The sequence below is a fragment of the Tamandua tetradactyla genome, chromosome 11 (assembly GCF_023851605.1).
Source record: "Tamandua tetradactyla isolate mTamTet1 chromosome 11, mTamTet1.pri, whole genome shotgun sequence".
Taxonomy (NCBI): domain Eukaryota; kingdom Metazoa; phylum Chordata; class Mammalia; order Pilosa; family Myrmecophagidae; genus Tamandua; species Tamandua tetradactyla.
Window position 1 is genome coordinate 11,543,324 of NC_135337.1, and position 25,573 is coordinate 11,568,896.

Below are 25,573 nucleotides of genomic sequence, written 5' to 3' on the forward strand. Positions count from 1 at the left end.
TCTGGAGCCTGTGCCTCCCCCAGGGTAGGGGTGAAGCCCAACTCAGGTGGAATCCCTCCATCAAGGAATTCAGACACCAGGACTTGGTAATTTGAAGCCATTAAAACCAGCCTACAACCTCTCCTCTGTCTCCACCATGCCCCCAGCAGGGAGAGTCTGCCAAAGTTAAAGGTACCACATCATCTTATGCTGGCGGGACTTGCAGTCAGACAAGCGCCACACACAGGGCAGGATAAGAAAAAACAGAGTCCAGAGACTTCACAGGAAAGTCTTTCAACCTGCTGGGTCTCACCCTCAGGGAAAACCGACGCAGGTGACTCTTTCCTCCTGATAGGAGGCCAGTTTGGTCTGGAAAGTCTGGCTGGGGTCTATAATACCTAAGTAGGCCCTCCTAAGTGTGTGTGTGTGTGGGGGGAAGGCACCACACAAGCAGGGCAAGAAACAAGAAAACAAGAACTGAAAAATTCTCCTCTGTTAAACAAAACTTAAGCTAAAGGTCCAGATAAAGCTGAACAGAATATCAAAGAACAGATAGACAACAAATTCATCCAGCAAGAAAACCCTAGATAAAAGAAGTGAAAGCAATCTCCAGAATAAACTAATTAAGGTAATTAAATGCCTAGACGCTAGCAAAAAATAACAAATCACACTAGGAAAATTGAAGATATGGCCCAGTCAAAGGAACAAACCAACAATTCAAATGACATACAGGAGCTGAAACAATTAATTCAGAATGTACAAACAGACATGGAAAACCTCATCAAAAACCAAATCAATAAATTGAGGGAGGATATAAAAAAGACAAGGAAAGAACAAAAAGAAGAAACTGAAAGTCTGAAAAAACAAATCACAGAACTTATGGGAATGAAAGGCACAGTAGAAGAAATGAAAAAAAATGGAAACCTACAATGGTAGATTTCGAGAGACAGAACATAGGATTTCTAAACTGGAGGATGGAACATCTGAAATCCGACAAGAAACAGAAACTATAGGGGAAAAAATGGAAAAATATGAGCAGGGACTCAGGGAATTGAAAGACAATATGAAGCGCATGAATGTACATGTTGTGGGTGTCCCAAAAGGAGAAGAGAAGGGAAAAGGAGGAGAAAAACTAATGGAGGAAATTATCACTGAAAATTTACCAACTCTTATGAAACACTTAAAATTACAGATCCAAGAAGTGCGGCGCACCCCAAAGAGAATAGATTCAAATAGACATACTCCAAGACATTTAATAATCAGAATGTCAGAGGTCAAAGAGAAAGAGAGGATCTTGAAAGCAGCAAGAGAAAAGCAATCCATCGCATACAAGGGAAGCCCAATAAGACTATGTGCAGACCTCTCAGCAGAAACCATGGAGGCGAGAAGACAGTGGGATAATATATTTAAATTATTATGAGAAAAACTGCCAACCAAGAAATCTGTATCCAGCAAAATTGTCCTTCAAAAATGAGGGAGAAATTAAAACATTTTCAGACAAAAAATCACTGAGAGAATTTGTGACCAAGAGACCAGCTCTGCAAGAAATACTAAAGGGAACACTAGAGACAGATACGAAGGCAGAAGAGAGAGGTGTGGAGAAGAGTGTAGAAGACTATGAGTAAAGGTAAAAAGAAGGAAAATTAGATATGACATATAAAACCCAGAAGGCAAAATCGTAGAAGAAAGTACTACCCATGCAGTAATAACACTGAATGTTAATGGATTAAACTCTCCAATCAAAATACATAGTCTGGCAGAATGGATTAAAAAATAGGACCCATCTATATGCTGTCTCTACTCAAAGGACACGAGGCCGAGGACACAAATGGACATTTACACACCAATGTTTATAGCAGCATTATTAACAATTACCAAGAGATGGAAACAGCCAAAATGTCCATCAACAGACAGTTGACTAAACAAACTGTGGCATTTACATAAGATGGAATATTATGCAACTTTAAGACAGAATAAATTTATGAAATATATAACAACATGCATGGACCTTAAGGGCATTATCCTGAGTGTGATCAGCCAGAAACAAAAGAACAAATACTGTATGGTCTCACTGATATGAATTGACATTAGTGAATAAACTTGGACTATTTCCTTGGTAACAGAGACCATCAGGAGATAGAAATAGGGTGAGATATTGGGTGATTGGAGCTGAAGGGATACAGACTGTGCAACAGGACTGAATATATAAACTCAGAAATGGACAGCACAATACTACCTAACTATAATGTAATTATGTTAAAACACGGAATGAAGCTGCATGTGAGAATGATAGAAGGAGGAGGGCTGGCAACATAAATGAAATCAGAAAGAAAGATAGATGGTAAAGATCGAGATGGTATAATCTAGGAATGCCTAGAGTGTATAAATAATAGTGAAATATACAATGTACAAATTTTAAGAATGTTTTTGCATGAGGAAGAGCAAAGGAATGTCATTATTGCAGGGTGCTGAAAATAGATGATAATTAATACTTTAAAATGTCACCTTATGTGTGAGACTAAAGCAAAAAATATTCATTTGTTACAAAATTTACACTTTGACTAGAGCATTTCCTAATGTAACTCATGTAGATAGTTTGATTGAATGTCATAAGTACTTGGAATCTCAGGTAGGACATGAGATTTTGTTGGTTTGTCCAGAGTGATGCCTCAATGAATCCCAGAGTGATTTGATCAGTGACTGGAAAAGCATTTGCAAGCCCCCTTCAGGGAATGGTGAGAGTGGGGAGAAATTCAACTTCCCCAAGCTGAATTCTTGATATTCTCACAAGCAGTGTGGACAACCAAAGCTATAGGATGAGCCCCTAGTCTTGGGGTTTGTTCATATGAAACTTAACCCTACAAAGGATAGGTTAAGTCTACTTAAAATTTAGGCCTAAGAGTCACCCCCAAGAGAACCTCTTTTGTTGTTCAGATGTGGCCTCTCTCTCCAGCCAACATGACGAGCAGTCTCACCACCCTCCCCCTCTCTGCATGGGACATGACTCCCAGGGATGTGGACCTTCCTGGCAACGTGGGACAGAGATCCTGGAATGAACTGAGACTCAGCATCAAGGGACTGAAAAAAACCCTAGAATGAGTTGAGAATTAACATCAAGGGATTGAGAGAAACTTCTTGACCAAAGGGGGAAGAGTGAAATGAGACTAAGTGTCAATGGCTGAGAGATTCCAGAGTTGAGAGGTTATCCTGGAGGTTATTCTTATGCATTAAGTAGATATCACCTTGTTGTTCAAGATGTAGCAGAGTGGCTGGAGGGAACTGCCTGAAAATGTAGAGCTGTGTTCCAGTAGCCATGTTTCTTGATGATGATTGAACAATGATATAGGTTTCACAATGAGACTCTGTGAATGTGAAAACCTTGTGTCTGATGCTCCTTTTAGCTACTATATCAACAGAAGAGTAGAACATATGGAATAAAAATAAATAATAGGGGGAACAAATGTTAAAATAAATTTAGTTTGAAATGCTAGTGGTAAATGAGAGCGAGGGGTAAGGGGTATGGTATGTATAATCTTTTTTTTTCTCTGTTATCATTTTATTTCTTTTTCTGTTGTCTTTTTATTTCTTTTTCTAAATCGATGCAAATGTTCTAAGAAATGATGAATATGCAACTATGTGATGATATTAAGAATTACTGATTGTATATGTAGAATGGAATGATATCTTAATGTTTTGTTTGTTAATTTTTTAATTAATAAAAAAAGTTAAAAAATAAAATAAAATAAAAAACAAACCACAATTCACCTGTAAATATATTTATATATATATATATATATATATATATATATATATGTATATATATATGTTCAAAAAGTTAAGTAGAGATACAGAAAATATTTTAATAAAATACAAATCAAACTTCTAGATGAAAACTATAATGTGTGAAATTGAAAATACACTGGATTGGATTAATGGCAGATTAGACAATGCAGAATAAAATATTAGTGAACTCAAATACAGCAAGACAAAGTATTCAAAAAGAAACTCAGGCTAAAAAAATCAAAAAATTTTTTAAATGAGCAGAGAATCAGTGAGGTAAAAGACAATTTAAAGTGGCTTAATGTACATGTAACTGAGGTTACCAAAATAGAAAAGACAGAAGTGGAGAGAAAAAAAAATTATTTAAAGAAATAATGGCCAAACGTTTTCTAAATTTCATAAAAATAATTAACCCACAGATCTAAGAAGCTCAATACACTCTAAGCACAAGAAAACTATACCAAATCACTCTATAATCCAAATGCTCAAAACCAGAAATAATAGACAAATCTTAAAATAGAGAAAGAAAAGATGTTAGGCACAGAGAAATATTTAAATGTAAGATAAGAACAGACTTCTCATTGTAAAATTGGCAAGACAGAAGACAATGAAGCAACATATTTAACATAACAAAATAAAATGACAACCTAGAATTCTACACCCAGAAAAAAATATATTTCAAAAACAAAAATAAATAAATAAAAATTTTCAAACATACAAGCTGAAAGATTTCCTTACTAACATTTTCACACTATAAGAAATGTTAAGGGGGAAGATGGCGGCTTAGTAAGACGCGCGGATCTTAGTTTCTTCTCCAGGACACCTACTAGGGGAGTAGAAACGATACAGAAAGTGCCCAAAGCCACAACAGAGATAAAAAAAGGCAGCGTACCCCATCCTGGAACGGCTGGCTGGCTGAGAGAAGCAGCTCGGGTGAGATCGCCGAGGCGCGCGGGCCTTACCGGGCGGGGTGGCAAGCGGCCGGAGTTACTCCCTTCCCCCTTCCCGGGCCGGCTGGGAGAATTGGAGAGGCGGTCCCCTGAAACAAAGACGGCTGGTGCCCACACCACGCGCAGCCCCCGGACCAACTGAGAGAATTGGATCGGAAACCCCCAGGCCGCGGAGAAAGGTGACCCCGTGACTCCCGGGGAACGTGCACTCTCTCGGGCGGGCCGCTGCCGCTGGCGCCCTCCCGCCACGCTTGTTGCCCAGGGCCGACTAGGAAATTCGGACGGGCTCTTTCCCTGGCTGCGGCGACCAGCAACCCTCCCTGCATTCGGACACCCTCCCTGCGTTCGGGCCCCGGGCCGGCTCAAGCCGCTTCGGCTAGCGAACCCCCAGGACGGCGAGAGTTTTCCAAAGTTTAAGGTCCCACAGCACCTTTTACTGGTGGGACCCGCAGACAAACGTGTGCCACGAGCGCCACCTACTGGGCAGGATAAGAAAAACAGAACCCAGAGATTTCACAGAAAAATATTACAACCTTGCTGGGTCCAACACCAAGAGAAATCTGAATAAATGCCCAGACGCCAGCAGCAGAAGATAACTGTCCACGCTCAAAAGATTGAGAATATGGCTCAGTCAAAGGAACAAACCAATAGCTCAAATGAGACACAAGAGCTGAGACAACTAATGCTGAATATACGAACAGAAATGGAAAACCTCTTCAAAAATGAAATCGATAAATTGAGGGAGGACATGAAGAGGACATGGGCTGAACATAAAGAAGAAATAGAAAAACTGAAAAAACAAATCGCAGAACTTATGGAAGTGAAGGATAAAGTAGCAAACATAGAAAAAATAATGGATAGCTACAATGATAGATTTAAAGAGACAGAAGATAGAATTAGTGATTTGGAGGATGGAACATCTGAATTCCAAAAAGAAACAGAAACTATAGGGAAAAGAATGGAAAAATTTGAACAGGGTATCAGGGAACTCAAGGACAATATGAACCGCACAAATATACGTGTTGTGGGTGTCCCAGAAGGAGAAGAGAAGGGAAAAGGAGGAGAAAAACTAATGGAAGAAATTATCACTGAAAATTTCCCAACTCTTATGAAAGACCTAAAATTACAGATCCAAGAAGTGCAGTGCACCCCAAAGAGATTAGACCCAAATAGGCGTTCTCCAAGACACTTACTAGTTAGAATGTCAGAGGTCAAAGAGAAAGAGAAGATCTTGAAAGCAGCAAGAGAAAAACAATCCATTACATACAAGGGAAACCCAATAAGACTTTGTGTAGATTTCTCAGCAGAAATCATGGAAGCTAGAAGACAGTGGGATGATATATTTAAAATACTAAAAGAGAAAAACTGCCAACCAAGACTCCTATATCCAGCAAAATTATCCTTCAAAAATGAGGGAGAAATTAAAACATTCTCAGACAAAAAGTCACTGAAAGAATTTGTGACCAAGAGACCAGCTCTGCAAGAAATACTAAAGGGAGCACTAGAGTCAGATACGAAAAGACAGAAGAGAGAGGTATGGAGTAAAGTGTAGAAAGAAGGAAAATCAGATATGATATATATAATACAAAAGGCAAAATGTTAGAGGAAAATATTATCCAAACAGTAATAACACTAAATGTCAATGGACTGAATTCCCCAATCAAAAGACATAGATTGGCAGAATGGATTAAAAAACAGGATCCTTCGATATGCTGTCTACAGGAAACACATCTTAGACCCAAAGATAAACATAGGTTGAAAGTGAAAGGTTGGGAAAAGATATTTCATGCAAATAACAACCAGAAAAGAGCAGGAGTGGCTATACTAATATCCAACAAATTAGACTTCAAATGTAAAACAGTTAAAAGAGACAAAGAAGGACACTATATACTAATAAAAGGAACAATTAAACAAGAAGACATAACAATCATAAATATTTATGCACCGAATCAGAATGCCCCAAAATACGTGAGGAATATACTGCAAACACTGAAAAGGGAAATAGACTCATATACCATAATAGTTGGAGACTTCAACTCACCACTCTCATCAAGGGACAGAACATCTAGACAGAGGATCAACAAAGAAATAGAGAATCTGAATATTACTATAAATGAACTAGACTTAATAGACATTTATAGGACATTACATCCCACAACAGCAGGATACACCTTTTTCTCAAGTGCTCATGGATCATTCTCAAAGATAGACCATATGCTGGGTCACAAAGCAAGTCTCAACAAATTTAAAAAGATTGAAATCTTACACAACACTTTCTCGGACCATAAAGGAATGATGTTGGAAATCAATAATAGGCAGAGTGCCAGAAAATTCACAAATACGTGGAGGCTCAACAACACACTCCTAAACAACGACTGGGTCAAAGAAGAAATTGCAAGAGAAATTAGCAAATACCTCGAGGTGAATGAAAATGAAAACACAACATATCAAAACTTATGGGACGCAGCAAAGGCAGTGCTAAGAGGGAAATTTATTGCTCTAAATGCCTATATCAGAAAAGAAGAAAAGGCAAAAATTCAGGAATTAACTATCCATTTGGAAGAACTGGAGAAAGAACAGCAAGCTAACCCCAAAGCAAGCAAAAGGAAAGAAATAACAAAGATTAGAGCACAAATAAATGAAATTGAAAACATGAAAACAATAGAGAAAATCAATAAGGCCAGAAGTTGGTTCTATGAGAAAATCAATAAGATTGATGGGCCCTTAGCAAGATTGACAAAAAGAAGAAGAGAGAGGATGCAAATAAATAAGATCAGAAATGGAAGAGGAGACATAACTACTGACCTCACAGAAATAAAGGAGGTAATAACAGGATACTATGAACAACTTTACGCTAATAAATACAACAATTTAGAGGAAATGGACGGGTTCCTGGAAAGACATGAACAACCAACTTTGACTCAATAAGACATAGATGACCTCAACAAACCAATCACAAGTAAAGAAATTGAATTAGTCATTCAAAAGCTTCCTAAAAAGAAAAGTCCAGGACCAGATGGCTTCACATGTGAATTCTACCAAACGTTCCAGAAAGAATTAGTACCAATTCTCTTCAAACTCTTCAAAAAAATCGAAGTGGAGGGAAAACTACCTAATTCATTCTATGAAGCCAACATCACCCTCATACCAAAACCAGGCAAAGATATTTCAAAAAAAGAAAACTACAGACCAATCTCTCTAATGAATACAGATGCAAAAATCCTCAATAAAATTCTAGCAAATCGTATCCAACAACACATTAAAAGAATTATACATCATGACCAAGTAGGATTCATCCCAGGTATGCAAGGATGGTTCAACATAAGAAAATCAATTAATGTAATACACCATATCAACAAATCAAAGCAGAAAAATCACATGATCATCTCAATTGATGCAGAGAAGGCATTCGACAAGATTCAACATCCTTTCCTGTTGAAAACACTTCAAAAGATAGGAATACAAGGGAACTTCCTTAAAATGATAGAGGGAATATATGAAAAACCCACAGCTAATATCATCCTCAATGGGGAAAAATTGAAAACTTTCCCCCTAAGATCAGGAACAAGACAAGGATGTCCACTATCACCACTATTATTCAACATTGTGTTGGAGGTTCTAGCCAGAGCAATTAGACAAGAAAAAGAAATACAAGGCATCAAAATTGGAAAGGAAGAAGTAAAACTATCACTGTTTGCAGACGATATGATACTATACGTCGAAAACCCGGAAAAATCCACAACAAAACTACTAGAGCTAATAAATGAGTACAGCAAAGTAGCAGGTTACAAGATCAACATTCAAAAATCTGTAGCATTTCTATACACTAGTAATGAACAAGCTGAGGGGGAAATCAAGAAACGAATCCCATTTACAATTGCAACTAAAAGAATAAAATACCTAGGAATAAATTTAACTAAAGAGACAAAAAACCTATATAAAGAAAACTACAAAAAACTGCTAAAAGAAATCACAGAAGACCTAAATAGATGGAAGGGCATACCGTGTTCATGGATTGGAAGACTAAATATAGTTAAGATGTCAATCCTACCTAAATTGATTTACAGATTCAATGCAATACCAATCAAAATCCCAACAACTTATTTTTCAGAAATAGAAAAACCAATAAGCAAATTTATCTGGAAGGGCAGGGTGCCCCGAATTGCTAAAAACATCTTGAGGAAAAAAAAACGAAGCTGGAGGTCTCACGCTGCCTGACTTTAAGGCATATTATGAAGCCACAGTGGTCAAAACAGCATGGTATTGGCATAAAGATAGATATATCGACCAATGGAATCGAATAGAGTGCTCAGATATAGACCCTCTCATCTATGGACATTTGATCTTTGATAAGGCAGTCAAGCCAACTCACCTGGGACAGAGCAGTGTCTTCAATAAATGGTGCCTAGAGAACTGGATATCCATATGCAAAAGAATGAAAGAAGACCCATCTCTCACACCCTATACAAAAGTTAACTCAAAATGGATCAAAGATCTAAACATTAGGTCTAAGACCATAAAACAGTTAGAGGAAAATGTTGGGAGATATCTTATGGATCTTACAACTGGAGGCGGTTTTATGGACCTTAAACCTAAAGCAAGAGCACTGAAGAAGGAAATAAATAAATGGGAACTCCTCAAAATTAAACACTTTTGTGCATCAAAGAACTTCATCAAGAAAGTAGAAAGACAGCCTTCACAATGGGAGACAATATTTGGAAATGATATATCAGATAAAGGTCTAGTATCCAGAATTTATAAAGAGATTGTTCATCTCAACAACAAAAAGACAGCCAACCCAATTACAAAATGGGAAAAAGACTTGAACAGACACCTCTCAGAAGAGGAAATACAGATGGCCAAGAGGCACATGAAGAGATGCTCAATGTCCCTGGCCATTAGAGAAATGCAAATCAAAACCACAATGAGATATCATCTCACACCCACCAGAATGGCCATTATCAACAAAACAGAAAATGACAAGTGCTGGAGAGGATGCGGAGAAAGAGGCACACTTATCCACTGTTGGTGGGAATGTCAAAGGGTGCAACCACTGTGGAAGGCAGTTTGGCGGTTCCTCAAAAAGCTGAATATAGAATTGCCATACGACCCAGCAATACCATTGCTAGGTATCTACTCAAAGGACTTAAGGGCAAAGACACAAACGGACATTTGCACACCAATGTTTATAGCAGCATTATTTACAATTGCAAAGAGATGGAAACAGCCAAAATCTCCATCAACAGAAGAGTGGCTAAACAAACTGTGGTATATACATACGATGGAATATTATGCAGCTTTAAGACAAGATAAACTTATGAACCATGTAATAACATGGATGGACCTAGAGAATATTATGCTGAGTGAATCCAGCCAAAAACTAAAGGACAAATACTGTATGGTCCCACTGATGTGAACGGACATTCAAGAATAAACTTGAAATATGTCATTGGTAACAGAGTTCAGCAGGAGTTAGAAACAGGGTAAGACAATGGGTAATTGAAGCTGAAGGGATACAGACTGTGCAACAGGACTAGATACAAAAACTCAAAAATGGACAGCACAATAATACCTAATTGTAAAGTAATCATGTTAAAACACTGAATGAAGCTGCATCTGAGCTATAGGTTTTTGTTTTGTTTTGTTTTGTTTTGTTTTGATTTTACTATTATTACTTTTATTTTTTTCTCTATATTAACATTCTATATCTTTTTCGGTTATGTTGCTAGTTCTTCTAAACCAATGCAAATGTACTAAGAAATGATGATCATGCATCTATGTGATGATGTTAAGAATTAATGATTGCATGTGTAGAATGGTATGATCTCTAAATGTTGGGTTAATTTCTTTTTTTCCGTTAATTAAAAAAAAAAAAAAAAGAGAAGGGATAATTGGAGATGAAGGGATACAGACTGTACAACGGGACTGGATATAAAAACTCAGAAATGGACAGCACAATACTACCCAATTGTAATGCAATTATGTTAAAACACTGAATGAAGCTGCATGTGAGGTATAGGTTTTTTGTTTTTGTTTTTTTTGTTTTTTTTTCTTTCTATTATTGTCTTAATTCTTATTCTGTTGTCTTTTTATTTCTTTTTCTAAATCGATGCAAATGTACTAAGAAATGATGAATATGCAACTATGTGATGTTATTAAGAATTACTGATTGTACATGTAGATTGGAATGATTTCTAATTGTTTTGTTAATTCTTTTTTTAATTAATAAAAAAAAAACACACACACACAAAAAAAAAAAGATGAAAAAGGGATGAGACTTCAACTAGAGTTATAAAGGAAATTGAATACAGGGTAAAGGATGATATTACCCATATTTTAGAACTTCAACTTCTGTATGAGATCAAGGGGAGAGATATTTATTTGGTGTAAAATTTATATTTGGGTAGTGCATTACCTAATTTAACTTGCATTAGTTGAGTTGAGCATCCTAAGTACATAGAATCTTGAATAGGGCAAGCGATTTTGTTGGTTTGCCCAGGTTAGTGTGATGCCCAGATACATCCTCGAGTAATTTCGACTGCGAATAAAGTATTTATAAAAGTCCCCTTGGGAGTCTTAGGAGAAAGGAAGAAATATTCAACTTCCCCATTTGGAGAATTTCTGATATGCTCGCAAGCAGTTGGGGACAAACAAATCAATGGCTGAGACCTTGATCTTGGGGTTCGCCCCTATGAAACTTATTCCTGCAAAAGATAGGCTAAGCATACTTACAATTATGCTTAAGAGTCACCCCCAGAGAACCTCTTTTGTTGCTCAGTTGTGGCCTATCTAAGCCAACTCAGCAGATGAACTCACTGCCCTTCCCATGACTCCCGGATGAGCTGGGACCTGGCATCATGGGATTGAAAAAGCCTTCCTGACCAAAAAGGGGAAGAGAGAGATGAGACAAAATAATGTTTCAGTGGCTAAGAGATTTCAAACAGAGTCAAGAGGTTACCCTTGAGGTTATTCTTATGCATTATATAGATATCCCCTTTTAGTTTACTGTGTATGGAGTGGCTAGAGGGAAGTACCTGAAACTGTCAAGCTGTGTTCCAATAGCCTTCATTCTTTATGATTGTATAAAGACATAAATTTAAAAAAAAAAAAAAGAAATGTTAAGGGAATTCCTTCAGTCAGAAGGGAAATGAGACCAGTTAGAAATACAGATCTACTCAAAGGACTGTAGATCCCTGGAAATGGTAACACAAGGAAAAATATTTAATTTTTTCATGTTATTTAATCTCATTAAAAGATATTGGATTGTTTCAACAAAAATAATTAAAATATTGTGTGAGGCTAATAAGTTTAAAAGCAAAATGCATGATCATAGCATAAAGACCAAGAAGGGAGAAATGGAAGTATAGATTTGTAAGGTTTTTTTTTCTATTATATGTGAAGTATTATGATATCAGTTGAAGGTACACTATGATGAATTTACATATGTACAACATAAACCATAAAGCAATCACTAAAATGAAACAAGGACATGTAACTAATAAGTCAAAAAAGGAAATAAAAATTATTAAAAAATACTGGATTAATCAAAAGAAGGCAGGGGTGCACAGGTAGTTCACTGGTAGAATTCTCACCTGCCATGAAGTAGCCTGGTTTGATTTCTGGCCCATGCACCCCCCTCCAAAAAACAAAATTAAAACAACACTGTGAACAAAATTTGCTATGACATGCATATCATGTATCTGCCTCTGATATACAAATACATGTATGTGGGGAGACACATAAAAATAAAAATTAAATTAAAAATTAAAAAAAAGAAGGCAGAGAAAGAGAAAAGAAATAAAGAACAGATTGGAAAAGTAGAAAACAGAGAAAGATAGGACAAATAGAAAATAAGTTGATTCAAATGTGACCATATCAATTATCACATTAAATGAAATAGTCTAAATACTCCAAGTATGGGTGACCAGATGGATTAAAAAAACAAGACTCAATGCATTTCCAATATAAAGAAAGTTATAATATATTAAAAATACACAATAGATTTAAAGTAGAAGGACTGGAAAAAATAGCATGATAACACTAATAAAAGGGAAAAAGCTGGAATGGCTATATAGGTATAAGATGAAGAATATTTCAAAGGAAAATGTATTATCTGAAATCAAGAAAGTCATTTCATAAAGACAAAGGGAATAAATGAGCAAAAAGACATAAAAATCCTAAATGTTTATGCACCAAATTCTTAAGAACATATAAAGCAGGGCAGTCCAACAGTGGCTTAGTGGCAGAATTCTCTCCTGCCATGCCAGAGACCCAAGCTTGATTCCCAGAGCCTGCCCATGTCAAAATATAATATATATATAAAGCAAAAACTGATAGATCTAAAAGGATAGACAAATATGCAATTATACTTGGCAATCTCAATATTCTTCTCTCAATAATTGATAGACTAAGTAGATAGAAATTAGTAAAAATATAAAGTCTTTGAACAATGCTATCACTCAATCAACATGAAATAATTGGTCTTTATAGATCCCTCTACCCAAAAAGAAAACATGCATTCTTTTCAAGAGCACTTTAAGTATTTACCAAGATAGATCATATTCTGGGCCATAAAACAATTTTCAATAGCTTTACAAAGAATAATCTGGAAATAAATGATAGAAAGGTCTCTAGAAAATTTCCACACGTTTGGAAACTAAATAATAGCCTATGAATCAAAGAAGACATCAAAAGGGAAATTAGAAAGTTCTTTGACCTGAAAAAATTAAACAAAAAACATGTGAAAATTTGTGAATGCTGCTGAAGCAATCCTTAGAAGGAATTCATAGCGCTAATTGCCTTTAGTAGAAATAAGAATGGGTGATCTCAGCTTCCATCTTGAGAAACTAGAAGGAAAAAAAGAAAAGAGAAAATTAAGCCCAAATGAGTGAAACAAAGCATAGAAAAATAGTGAAAAATCAATCAAAAATCAAAAGCTGGTCCTTTTATAACATCAATAAATTAGTAAACTTCTACTTAGTAAATCAATAAAAATTAAAGAAGGAAATTATCAACATTAGGTTTGAAAGAGGTGACAACACTACAGATTCTATAGATAGCAAAAGGAAAAGTGAATATGATGAACAATTTCATATCAATAAATTTGACAACTTAGATGAAATGGACAAATTCCTTGAAAGTCACAAAGTAACAAAGCTCACTCAAGAAGAAATAGATAATCTGTATAGCCTTATGTCTAATAATAAGTTGAATTAGGAGTTTTAAAAAAACTCCTTTCATAAAAGAATAATCCTAGCTCGGATGCCTTACTGATGTAGAATTACTACCAAAATGTAAAGAAATTATAACACCATTTCTAAATAAACTGTTTCATAAATATAAAAAGAGTATATATTTTGCAACTCATCCTATGAGGCCAGAATTGCAAGATACCCAAACCAAACAAAGACATTATAAGAAAATAAGTAATAGTAACAGACCAATATTCCTCACAAACATAGCTACAAAAATTATAAACAAAATTTTAGCAATTCAAGCCCAACTATATAGGAAATGGATAAGAAACTATGACCAAGTAGTGTTAATTCCAGGAAGGTAAGGTTATTTTAACATTTAAAAAAATCATTTTAATTCACCATATTAACAAATCTCAAGAGATGCAAAAAATTCATATGGCAATCAATATTCAACATCTGTTACTATTAAGAATGCTCAGTGTGCTGGTTTGAAAGGATGTATGTACCCTAGAAAAGCCATGTTTTAATCCTAATCCCATTTTGTAAAGGCAGCCGTTTCTTCTAATCCCTGTTCAGTACTGTATGGTTTGAAACTGTAATTAGATCATCTCCCTGGAGATGTGACTCAGTCAAGAGTGGTTGTTAAACTGAATTAGGTGGAGACATGTCTCCACCCATTTGGGTGGGTCTTGATTAGTTTAGTGGAATCCTATAAAAGAGGAAACATTTTGGAGAATGAGAGAGATTCTGAGAGAGCAGCACGAAATAGCCACAAGAAACAGAGAGCCCACCAGCCAGCAATCTTTGGAAATGAAGAAGGAAAACGCCTCCTGGGGAGCATCATGAAAGGAAGCCAGGAGGGAAAGCTAGCAGAGGATGCCATGTTCGCCACATACCTTTCCAGAGGAGAGAGAAACCCTGACCTTGTATGCCATGTGCCTTCTCACTTGAGAGAGAGACTCTGAACTTCAGCGGCCTTCTTGAACTAAGGTATCTTTCCATGGATGCCTTTGATTGGACCTTTCTATAGACTTGCTTTAAATGGGACATTATCTTGGCCTTAGAACTGTAAACTAGTAACTTATTAAATTCCCCTTTTTAAAAGCCATCCCATTTCTGGTATATTGCATTCTGGCAGGCAGCAAACTAGAACACTTGGTAAGCTAAGAATAGAAAGGAACTTCCTCAACCTAATAAAGGGCATCCATGAAAAACCTAGAGCTAATATACTGAGTGGTGAATGATTGAACATTTCCCCATACATGAGGAAGAAGACAAGAATGTACTCTCATACTACTTTTATTCAGCATTTTACAGGTGGTTCTAGCCAGTGCAATAAGGCAAGGAAAAGAATGGCATCTAGATTGGAAAGGAAAAAGTAAACTGTATTCACAGATGGCATGATTGCCTTCACAGAAAATGTAATGAAAGCTACAAAAAAATCTACTAGAACTAGGAAGTGAGTTTAGCTAAGTTGTTGAATATAAGGTCAGCATACAAAAATCAATGGTATTTCTATACACCAGCAACAATCAAACATCAAAATTGAAAAATAAAAATATAAAACATTTATAAAATATGAAATTTGACAAAAGATGTGAAAGACCTATACACTGAAAGCTTACAAAAATTACTGAGAGAAATTGAAGAAGAAATAAATAAATGGAGAGATATACCAGGCTCATGAATCAGAAGACGATATTGGTAAGATAGTGATTCTTCTCAAATTTATCTATAGAATCATTGTTTTCATTCAATATCCAAGTGAATTTTTGGTAGACATTAACAAATTGATTTTAAAATCCATATGAACATGCAAATGACCTAGAATAGCCAAAACAATTTTGAAAAAGAACAAAGTCGAAGTTGAAGTCTATATGACTCTAAAGCTACAACAAAGCAGCATTTGACATTAGACAAATGCATCAATGGAAAAGAATAGAGACTCTAGAAAGTTATGAGAAACTAATTTTCAACAAAATTCAATATCAGTTCAGTAAGGAAAGGATAGTCCTTTCAACAAGATGGTGCCAGAGCAATCAGATATTCATATGGAAAAAAAAAGTATATCCATACTTCCACCATATATAAAAAATAACTATAAATAGATTATAGCCCCCATATGCAAAACCTAAAACTATAATACTCTAGAATAAAATATAGAAGAAACTCTGCACAAGTTTGGCTAGGTAAAGATTTTTCAGATAAGAAACAGAAAGCACAATCCAAAAAATAAATGATAAAAATTGGACTTCATCAAAATTTAAAACTTCTTTAAAGGACACTGTTACAATGAAAAGAGGAGCCACAGATGAGGAGAAAATATTTGCAAATCACATCTGAGACGAAAGACTTGTATTTAGGCTACACAAAGAATTCTCAAAACTCAATAATAAGAAAGAAAGCAAACAACACAATTAAAAAAATAGGCAATGGATCTGAATACTCTTCACCAAAAAAGAAATACAGATGACCAAAGAGCATGTGAAAAAATGCTCTTCATCATTAGTCATTAGGAATATGTAAATTAAAATCATAAATGAGATGCCACTATATATTTGTTAAAATGGCTAAAATGAAAAAGACTGACCATACCAAGTCACCAATGTGAAGGAACTGAAACTCTCATACATTGTTGGTGGTAATGAAAATGGTATACTGACATTGAAAGCATTTACTACTTTTATAAAAACTTAAATATATACTTATCATATGATCCAGCCATTCCACTCCTAGTTATCTGCCCAAGAAAAATGAAAGCATATGTCCATATAAGACTTTTAAAGGAGGGTCGTAAAAGCTTTACTAGCAATAGCCAAAATCTGAAAATAACCCAAATGGCCATTCAGAGGCATGTGGACAAATAAACTGCATTATAACCATACAGTGGAATATTACTCAGCAATGAAAAGGAATGAACCACTGATATATATTACAACATAAATGAATCTCAAAATAATTATGGTAAGTAAAGGAAACTAGAACAACAAAAAAGAAGAGGTCATACCTTATGATTCCATTTTTATAAAAGCCTAGAAAACATACACTAATCAATAATGACAAAGTAGATCAGTGATTGCCTAGCTGGGAGGGAGGGGTAGACAGAGCAGGGAAGGGTAGCAGAAAGGGATTATAAAAGGGCATGAGGACCCTTTTGGGTGTGATGAATATGTTCATTATTTTAATCATGGTGATGGTTTCATGGGCATATAGATGTCAAAAGGCCACTTCATAATTTGCTTCTATCTATCTCTTCAAACTCATGGCAACACTCCATCTTGTACTTTAATATTTAGCAAGTAATTCTAAATTCTTGTCTCAATGCCTCCTTCCTTATCTTTGCTTATGTGGTTCTTTGCTGGAATTTATCCTTTTATCTCTCTCTGACCCCCTCAAATCTGGCTATCTACTAATCATCATGATGTTCATCTCAAGCATCACTTTCCCAGAAAGCCTTCTCTGATTGTCATGTGTCTAATTCTTCAAGCCCAATTCCTCTCCCTGACAAGTCATGCCTATAATACCTGTGCATCTCTGTCACTCCATTAGACTATGAGCTTCTTGAGTATAGGACCTACTTTATTCATCTTTAAACCCTCAGGCCCTACCACTGCACCTGTCACATACTACACTAAAAAAAAAAAGTTAAAAAGGTAAGTATTGAATGAGCAAATAACTAGGACTTATCTCATTAACTACAAATAATCATGGAATGAACATTAGACTGGAGTCTGAAGTCTTAGGCTTGAGTTCTTATTCTGCCAATAAACTAATCTTTTGAACATAGTCTAGTAATTTACTCATCAGTAACAGAAAGGGATTAGCCAGATGCCTCCAAGAATCAACTCAAGCCCAACATCTATGGCAGATGCTTCAGGCCCATGTAACCTATTGTCCACAGAGTACCAGCGAATGAGATGCCAACAGACCTGGGGATTTCCCATTAATTTATTCCTTTACAGATGGGAAGATACTTTTCTTTCTGTCTCACTGATTTTCCTTTACCAAGATTCACACCCAAATGAAGACAATCTGCCCAACATAATGGAGATTGGCACTATTTTAGCACAAGTAATGAAGGAAAACCATAAACCCAGAGAGAGAATGCCTCTCCATTTCCTTTCCTTTCTTCAATTCCCTGGGGCAGCAAGTCCTTCTTCTAGTATGGGGATCTTCATTCATTCTGTTTCATCATCACTAACCAGTTATTGAGCCTCTTGCTCTTAGCAAAACCTCCACAGGCAGAAAAATTGACATCCCGCCCACAATCAGTCTCCCAGTCCTATGACTCATGCCTACGTGAAGAAAGTCCCAGACGTCAGTTTCCAGGAAACCTCTCTGACCAAATGAGTTAGCTGTGGTCACTTTCCACAGCCTGAGGTGGAAGCCAGGGATGGCATTCATCCTTCAGCTTCCTCCAAGTACAGAGCTGGGGCTAGTAAATTATCATGTGAATTTCTAGTTCCATGCCACTATTTTCTTTGGTCTGAACTTACAACACCATCTAATCCAGTCTTGAATTTAGTCAAGCTTGGAAGTGGCTAAGATTAGAAAGAAGCTTCAGAAAACTTTCAATTCTTGATCTCCATCTGTATCTGATCCAGTCTTAGAGGCCAAATCTGGAGCCACAGCTAGGCAGTCTTGGTATTACACAGATCATTGTGTTTGTGAGATGTTAATAAATAGTTCTCCAACAAAATAGAAAACAATTAGACATGAGGGAAATCCATGGTCAAATTATTTGGGGAGTAGATAGGATTAAATATCTCCTAATAGAATTTTTAAAATACAAATTTTAAAAATTGAGAAACATGTTTTTAAAAATTGAAAACTTGTTATACACTAATGTGCATTTTGGGTCCTTAAGAAAAGTACACATGTATAACTGCAAAATCTTCTCCTATATTGAAGACTATTTATGAACAAAGAATATAGTATTCCATGGAACACGGTCTGATAATTACTAGCTTTGGAATCAGATCTAGTTTTGAATTCTAGTGATGCCACTACCAGAAGTATGGTCTTAGACAATAAGCTTAACTTCTTGAATGCTCATAATTTCCTCATTTTAAAAATGGGGATATTAATACTTTCCTCATAAATTGTTGTGAAGGTTAAATGAAACAATATTTCCTGTATGATTCTGTGTCTGAGAATCTAGTTCAGTGAATATGACTTGAAGAGCAAGTTCAGAGCTTACCTTCCAGTCCATTCCTAAAAACTACCCTGGAGCTTTCTGCTAGATTTTTAGGAACAAAATACATCAGGTCTGAAGGCCTATAATAATCCCTTACTTAATTTTTGAGAGTATTTTTGTAAAAAATTGTTGGGTGCCTTGTTTTAAAAAAATTTAAACAATAAAAAAGAGTACAAAGAAAAAAGTATAAAATCATCTGAAGCACTACCTCCCAGAAATAACCCCAATTAACATTTTGGGTGAACATCTTCCCAGGCATTTTCTATATACAGATCTATATGCCACTTTATACATAAAAGCATAGTATTCTGAAAAGTAATTGCTGGTTCTCATCCCTGTCCTACACAAGCCTTAGGTGGCTTTGGCTCCTCAGCAAAGAATATAGGGCCTTTGACTATCAAAAATGTTTTCTAAATAAGAAGGTAAAATCTGCTCTTCTAATAAAGACCTATTTACTCAGATGAATTTAGACAGATGGATGGGTGGATAGGTGGGAGATAGATAGATAGATAGATAGATAGATATATAGATAGATAGATAGATTCCTGAATCCTATAAAATGCTGAGTTCTTCATAAACATATCTTATTTATAATTCTCACATCAAGCCCCATTTTGCAAACAGAAAATCCAAGACCAAGACAGACGATGTGACTGGTCCAAGGTAACCCAGCTAATAACCAGCAAAGACGGTATGCAGGTCAGAGTCTTTCAGCCTGCAAAGCCCATGGGCCTTCCCTTGTCACAGGCTCCACTTTGTGCCTCCCACTTCCCAATATGACTCATTTGCTGCAATGTGATGAGCATCCAGGAGGCATATGCTTCCAGAGTTTAATTCCCCATTAGCCCTGCGAGCAGCATTAGGGGTTAGGGGTGTCTGACTCTCAGAGGGAGTAATTAGGCATCTGTAGGGTGATATTAAAACAAAACAAATAAAAGCCACCAACTTTTATGCATTACTTTCCTCTCATCTTTCCATCACCCTGACAAAGGACTGTGTCTCATCTTACACCTCCCTGAAATTGAGAGTTGATGAATTCTTTTTCCCTTCAAGACTTCTCAGGGGATAGGAAGTTGGTGATTTGTAAGAGAAAAAGAAGGAAGAAGCAAAAGTGAGGAAAGACAAATGCAGATAATCCTGGAAGCTCATTTCCTCCCACTAGAGAGCTTAGTGAAATGCTAGCTCAGTGGATCTGTGCTGGCTCAACAGATGCAGCTAGAAGCTGAGCTGGGGCAGGAACCTTCATAACAAGGCTACTCCCTAAATTTGGAAGATTCCACTGTTATGGTGTCAGTAGACCATAGGTTCCCTGTTGCTTTTTTCCCTAAAAATATGTAGAGCTTTGCCATGGAGGAGAAGTCTGTCCCCTGGAGACCTTCCATGGTATAGACAGGGAAGCTACTCACAGCTTAAGCAAAACCCTGTGTGACAATTGAAGCCACTTCTGTGGTAGTCCTATCAAAGTTTGAATGACTGGAATCTAATCATTGGGAAACATCTGACAAACCCAAACAGAAGGACATTCTGGAAAATAACTGGCCTGTTATGTTCAAGAATATCAATGTTGTTAAATGTGAAGAAAGACTCGTGATCTGTTTCAGATTAAAGAAAACTAAAGAGGCAAGACAATCAAAAGCCATACATGATCAGAGATTTTTCTTTTGCCATAAAAAATATTAATAAGGCAACTGGTGGGATCTGAAGAAAATCTATAGATTGTTAATGGTATTGTATTAATGTTAATTTCCTGGTTTTGAACATTGTAAAGTGGTTATGCCAGAGAATGTTTTACTTTTGAGAAAATATACACAAAAGTATATAGGAGGAAAGTATATCATATCAGCAATTATTCTCAATGAGAAAGCTGGGGAAGGATAAGGTAAATGTGGTAAAATGATAATATTTGGGAAATATGGGTGAAGGGAGGTTCAAGAATTTTTTGTACTATTTTGCAACCTTCCTGTAAGTCTGAATATGTGTCAAAATAAGAAGTTAAAAAATATTTGAATATGAGTAATGATCCAATGAATTCTGATCTCAAAATCCTTATAACTTAGGTCTCTTACAGTATAAAAACCGAGATTCTATAACAGCGATTTTTAGAAGAATGAACTGTGGAATAATTTTTTGATGCCTCTATTTGCCCTTGATACATATATAGAGTGACTATTAAGCCATGTATTCAAATTTACTTTGGAGTTATCAAAATCATTTCTTACCCATATTCCTTAATCTAGTTCCCTTAAAATATAAATGTCAAACAAAAGTTTTGTAAATTAAATGTATAGTAAATATTTTATTTTCTTGTTTGATATCAATCTAATTTATAAGTAGGGTGATTTTTATGTTGGCTTATGTTAAAACACACTGGAAATTTCTTTATGTAAACAAAGAATGAAGTCTGATTCTGTTTAAGAAGAAATCTATAAGAGCATTCCATAGAGAATCAGAAGACCGAATGATCTAATTAAGTAATTGTATAACCTTGAAACGTTTAATTTACATGAAAGATAAACAGATTGGAAAGTTATAATACTAGCTAACAGTTCTTGGGCTTCCACAATGAATTGGGCACTTCATGTGAATCTTTATAATCTCTAAATTCCTTTTAAGGACTACATTCTAACACTCAGAACATAGGTCTCTCATTTTAAGTGATTATAGAAATGTATCCTTGTGATATTTTTTTCTTTTATAATTCTTGGCCATATCTGCAATGTATCAAGGCTATAGCTTGGGTAGGCACTCTGCTGTGTTCTCCTGAAAAGGAAAATGAGTAGAGGTCTCGATCTCCTGGCATAGAAATCCGTGGCCTCCATGCTGGGGACTCCTCCACTTAATTTGGAAATACACAACTGTCTCTGTCTAAAAACCTCCAAGCAACCTCCCCAAATCTACCACCCACCTTCTGCTATAATCCTCCCCTCCTCTGCTCTGCACAGCTGTCTGTTTTCTATGTGTTTCTATGTCTCGAAGCTCTGTGCTGGCTATGGCAGTTGGGTCCTGGGAGCTTCCTGAAGGCAGGTCCCCAGACTCTAGGTCTCAGGTGATCTACACACTTCTCACTCACTACAAGAAGTTCTGTAAACCGATGAATCTAGAACCCAATCCAAACGACTGTGACTAAATCAACACAGCATTTCCTGGAACAGAAGCCGAGAAAAGAGAGAATGGCTGTAATCTCTTAAAAAGCTCTACCCTTCACTCTAATCTAGGGAAAAATCTTGGTTGAGGAGGAAGAAACCCACATCTTCAATCTCATTTCAGCACACACTCTATCCATTCAGTCAGGGGGATCTCTTGGCCTTAGTTCCACCCAGGACCAAACTTAGAACCCTCCCGGATATTGATCCTGTCCTCCTCAAGGGCAGGGGTGCTGGAACCAAGAAGGGGAAAGAACTTTTCATTTCCTGGGTCACAGTGAAAATTGTTCTATTCCAGTCGCACTTGATTACTGTCAATTCCACCATACCTGGTTTACACTTTGAATTTGCACATTCTTTCCCCTCTATCATCACTCCCAGCACCCAAAGCAAACTCTCTGAAAATGAGCCTAAGCAGTCCCCTCCTCTCCCAGGGAACCTCTGGCACACTCCTAAATTCCTCCTACATTTTATGCACACTCTCCCTCCATTGTAGCAGAGATCACATTTTGTTATTATTTGTGTATTGCTGGGTCTGTCCTCCACACTAGACTCTAAATGCTTTGGGACTGATAACCACATAAGTCATTTATCCTCGGGTCTCTAGAATGTCGCACAATGCCTGGCAGCTGGTCGGTAAATTGTGGGATAGGAGTGGAGAAGGGAAGCAGGGCTCAGGGCTGGAGCCTGGGAGCCTCCAGGCAGTCAGGAGTCAACCTGAGGGTTTGGGAAACTAAGGACAAACAAAGTTTACCCATTTTAGTCTGCCTGTTGCCAGTGAGCAAAAGTAAAGTCATTTGTGCGGTGGGCCTGGGTCACTGTGAAGGGACGGATCTGAATAATTCCTTGTGGGTGTAAAGGTGACCAATCATTTCATTTGAAAGCTAAATACTCCGAACTGGCCCATACAGGAAACACTGCAGGAAACCACGTCTCAGCCCGACCCCTGCTCCAGTTTAACCACAATTTCAAAACACTGCAGATTCCGCTGGAGATTGAGAAAGCAAAACTTCTTTATTCAGTCTTCGGCTAAGATTCTGCTTTCCCTCAGCTCTCTTTCAAGCATGGGCATACATATCTGATCTCTTAACTCTCATAAGAGCTCCTTAAGGGCAGGACTGTTTGCTGGGCAAATATCCTCCTTCTCCCTTGCCACCGCCCCTCCCCAACAAGTATTCAGCAAGCACAGCACCTAGCCAGAGGCGTGTAATATATGCTTATTACACAAATACATTAAAATGTCTCATCTTTATTTTTTTCTCCCTTTTATTTTTAAACTCAAGACTCAATAACCTCTAAAGTGCTCTGAACCTCTAATGAATCTCAAGACCTCAGCCCATCCCCAGCCCTCTTAGTTAAGTGGGTGGGTGTGGTCACAGGAGATATTTCCCTCGTCCCCTCCCTGGCATAAACAAGTGAGAATCTTGCCAGTCTCAGAAAAAGAAAGTTCTAAAACAGAGTTTCCACTGGGGACCTAAGGCCCAGCAACTATTACTATAGTGGCAGAAAAAGTCAGGACCGGAACCTGGCTACACTTTGTTAAATTCATGCAAATTGGATCATTAGTTAGAGCTCATGAATTGAAAATTATTGTAATTCTCAAGTTATCTTGGCTAACTTTCACAAGTACACTTCATAATATATTTCTTTTAAGGAACTCTTTTATCACAATGCTCTTCTGGCCCTTTGAAAACTACCAAGGTAAATACCTGTTATGGGTGTCTAGTTTTCGCCCACCTACTGAGAAGTACATCCTGCGTTCCTGGCCCTCAGCTGGGAGCTGTGATTTTAGCTGCCCTTCGGTTTCATGACCCTGAGGAATCTCAGTGGAAGTCACTACCTTTACTTTTGAAAATTTCTCAAATTAAGAAGACTTGCATCTCACCCTCCACTTACTTTTCTAAATGGCTCTGGCTGTTGGTTCTCATCTGACTTTAAAATTACAACACGAGTCTTCTAAAGACCAGAGCATATAGGAAGATGTCCCAGCTTCATCCTTCACCTCCCCACACCCCCCGCAGGAAGCTCCAGGCATCAGAAATGACCACACACAGGAATTAAAGTCCTAGAGCAATTATAAGTGAGATATCAGATATTGAAACCTGGTTAATTAAGTCTTTCTGGGCTGATTGCCTTTGTGGGGTTAATAGGATCTTGCTGATCTTTTTACTTCCTGTACAGCTTTGTGAAATAGAGGTTCCAGGAGATTTTAGGGTTACTTATGGTTGCCATGGAGTCTCCTAAGAAGATATTCCACCCCACATAAAATGGTTTGGGGTTTTGCTCTCAAATCAAATAAAAATGCCATCAACCTTACCTTTTGCAGGCACTGCTCCTAAGTCCTAAAGGCAGGATTTTGTGATTATCCTTGAGGTGGCACTGACAAAGCTGGTGACAACGGATGTCCGGGGTTATTTGTGTAAAAGGAGAAGTGAAGGGGGCATAAATATGTTCGTGCTGTGACGACAGGAAGCCCAGATGAGAAGACGGAGGAAGTGAGGCTGAGTCTGTCCTTTTTAATTCTTCCCCAGTGGCTTTTTATTTAGAACCTTCCTCCCACAACCAGTCCAAATGTCTAACCTGGTTTGTATGAAACACAGGAAAGCCTGAAAGCCAAGGTGGCTCAGGCACTACTCAGGGAACACTAGTAGGTTCTAAGGTGATGTTGGCATCAATTTTTGTCTAGAAAAGGGCAGTTCTTTTCAATCAGGGTGGTACTTCAAAATTACTTATGGGTCTGTTCAAAAATAAGTATGCCTGGTGCTACCAGTCAAGGTTCCTTTACGAGCAGACTGGGGTAAGGCCTGAGAATCTGTTTGTCTGTTTGTTTTTAAGATTTGCCAGAACTGAACTTAGGAATGGTCTCTCAAGCCATTTCACCCTCCTCCCACCTTCCCTCCATCTGCCTTTGGGCAGATCACTACTATCTGGTTTGACTGGGCCATTTTCAGATGTCTTTGTCTCAGGAGTGGGACTGTCCTTACATGAGGGCAGAATTGGGGAAAGCCCTTACAGTGTGATCCAAGGGACACTGGTAGGAACAATTTGGTTAGTAGAGAGAGCACTGGATTTAGAGTCCAAAGATCTGGGTTTCAGTCTCAGGTTTATCTCTGTTAGCTACAAGACCATGACAGATCTCAACCTCTCTGCCTCAATTTACCAATAATAGCACCTTTCAATAATCCTGTGGAAAGTTATGGAGATCTAGGGCCTAGGACTCCTCTCCATATTGAGAGCAGATCATTTCACATAGCCACTTACATGACTGGAACAGGCATATAGACCTTAAAGTTCATCAAACCTCTTAGGTAGGAGGGGAGAGGGGGG

At 37.2% G+C, this 25,573-nt stretch overlaps 1 protein-coding gene across 2 annotated transcripts in view; it reads right to left on the reverse strand.

Annotated features, from left to right (window-relative positions):
• The window catches only part of CD53 (CD53 molecule), a 38,546-nt gene extending 13,833 nt beyond the window's left edge, over positions 1-24,713 (reverse strand). Inside the window, exons 1-2 of one of the 2 annotated variants that reach the window (XM_077119946.1) lie at positions 24,564-24,713; positions 13,426-13,555 (exon numbers count right to left, since the gene is read on the reverse strand). The gene's annotated coding sequence lies outside the window, so the exon portion shown is untranslated. The remainder of the gene's footprint in view (positions 1-13,425; positions 13,556-24,563) is intronic. The other variant, XM_077119945.1, reaches the window with a different exon arrangement.
• Positions 24,714-25,573: the final 860 nt, after the last annotated feature.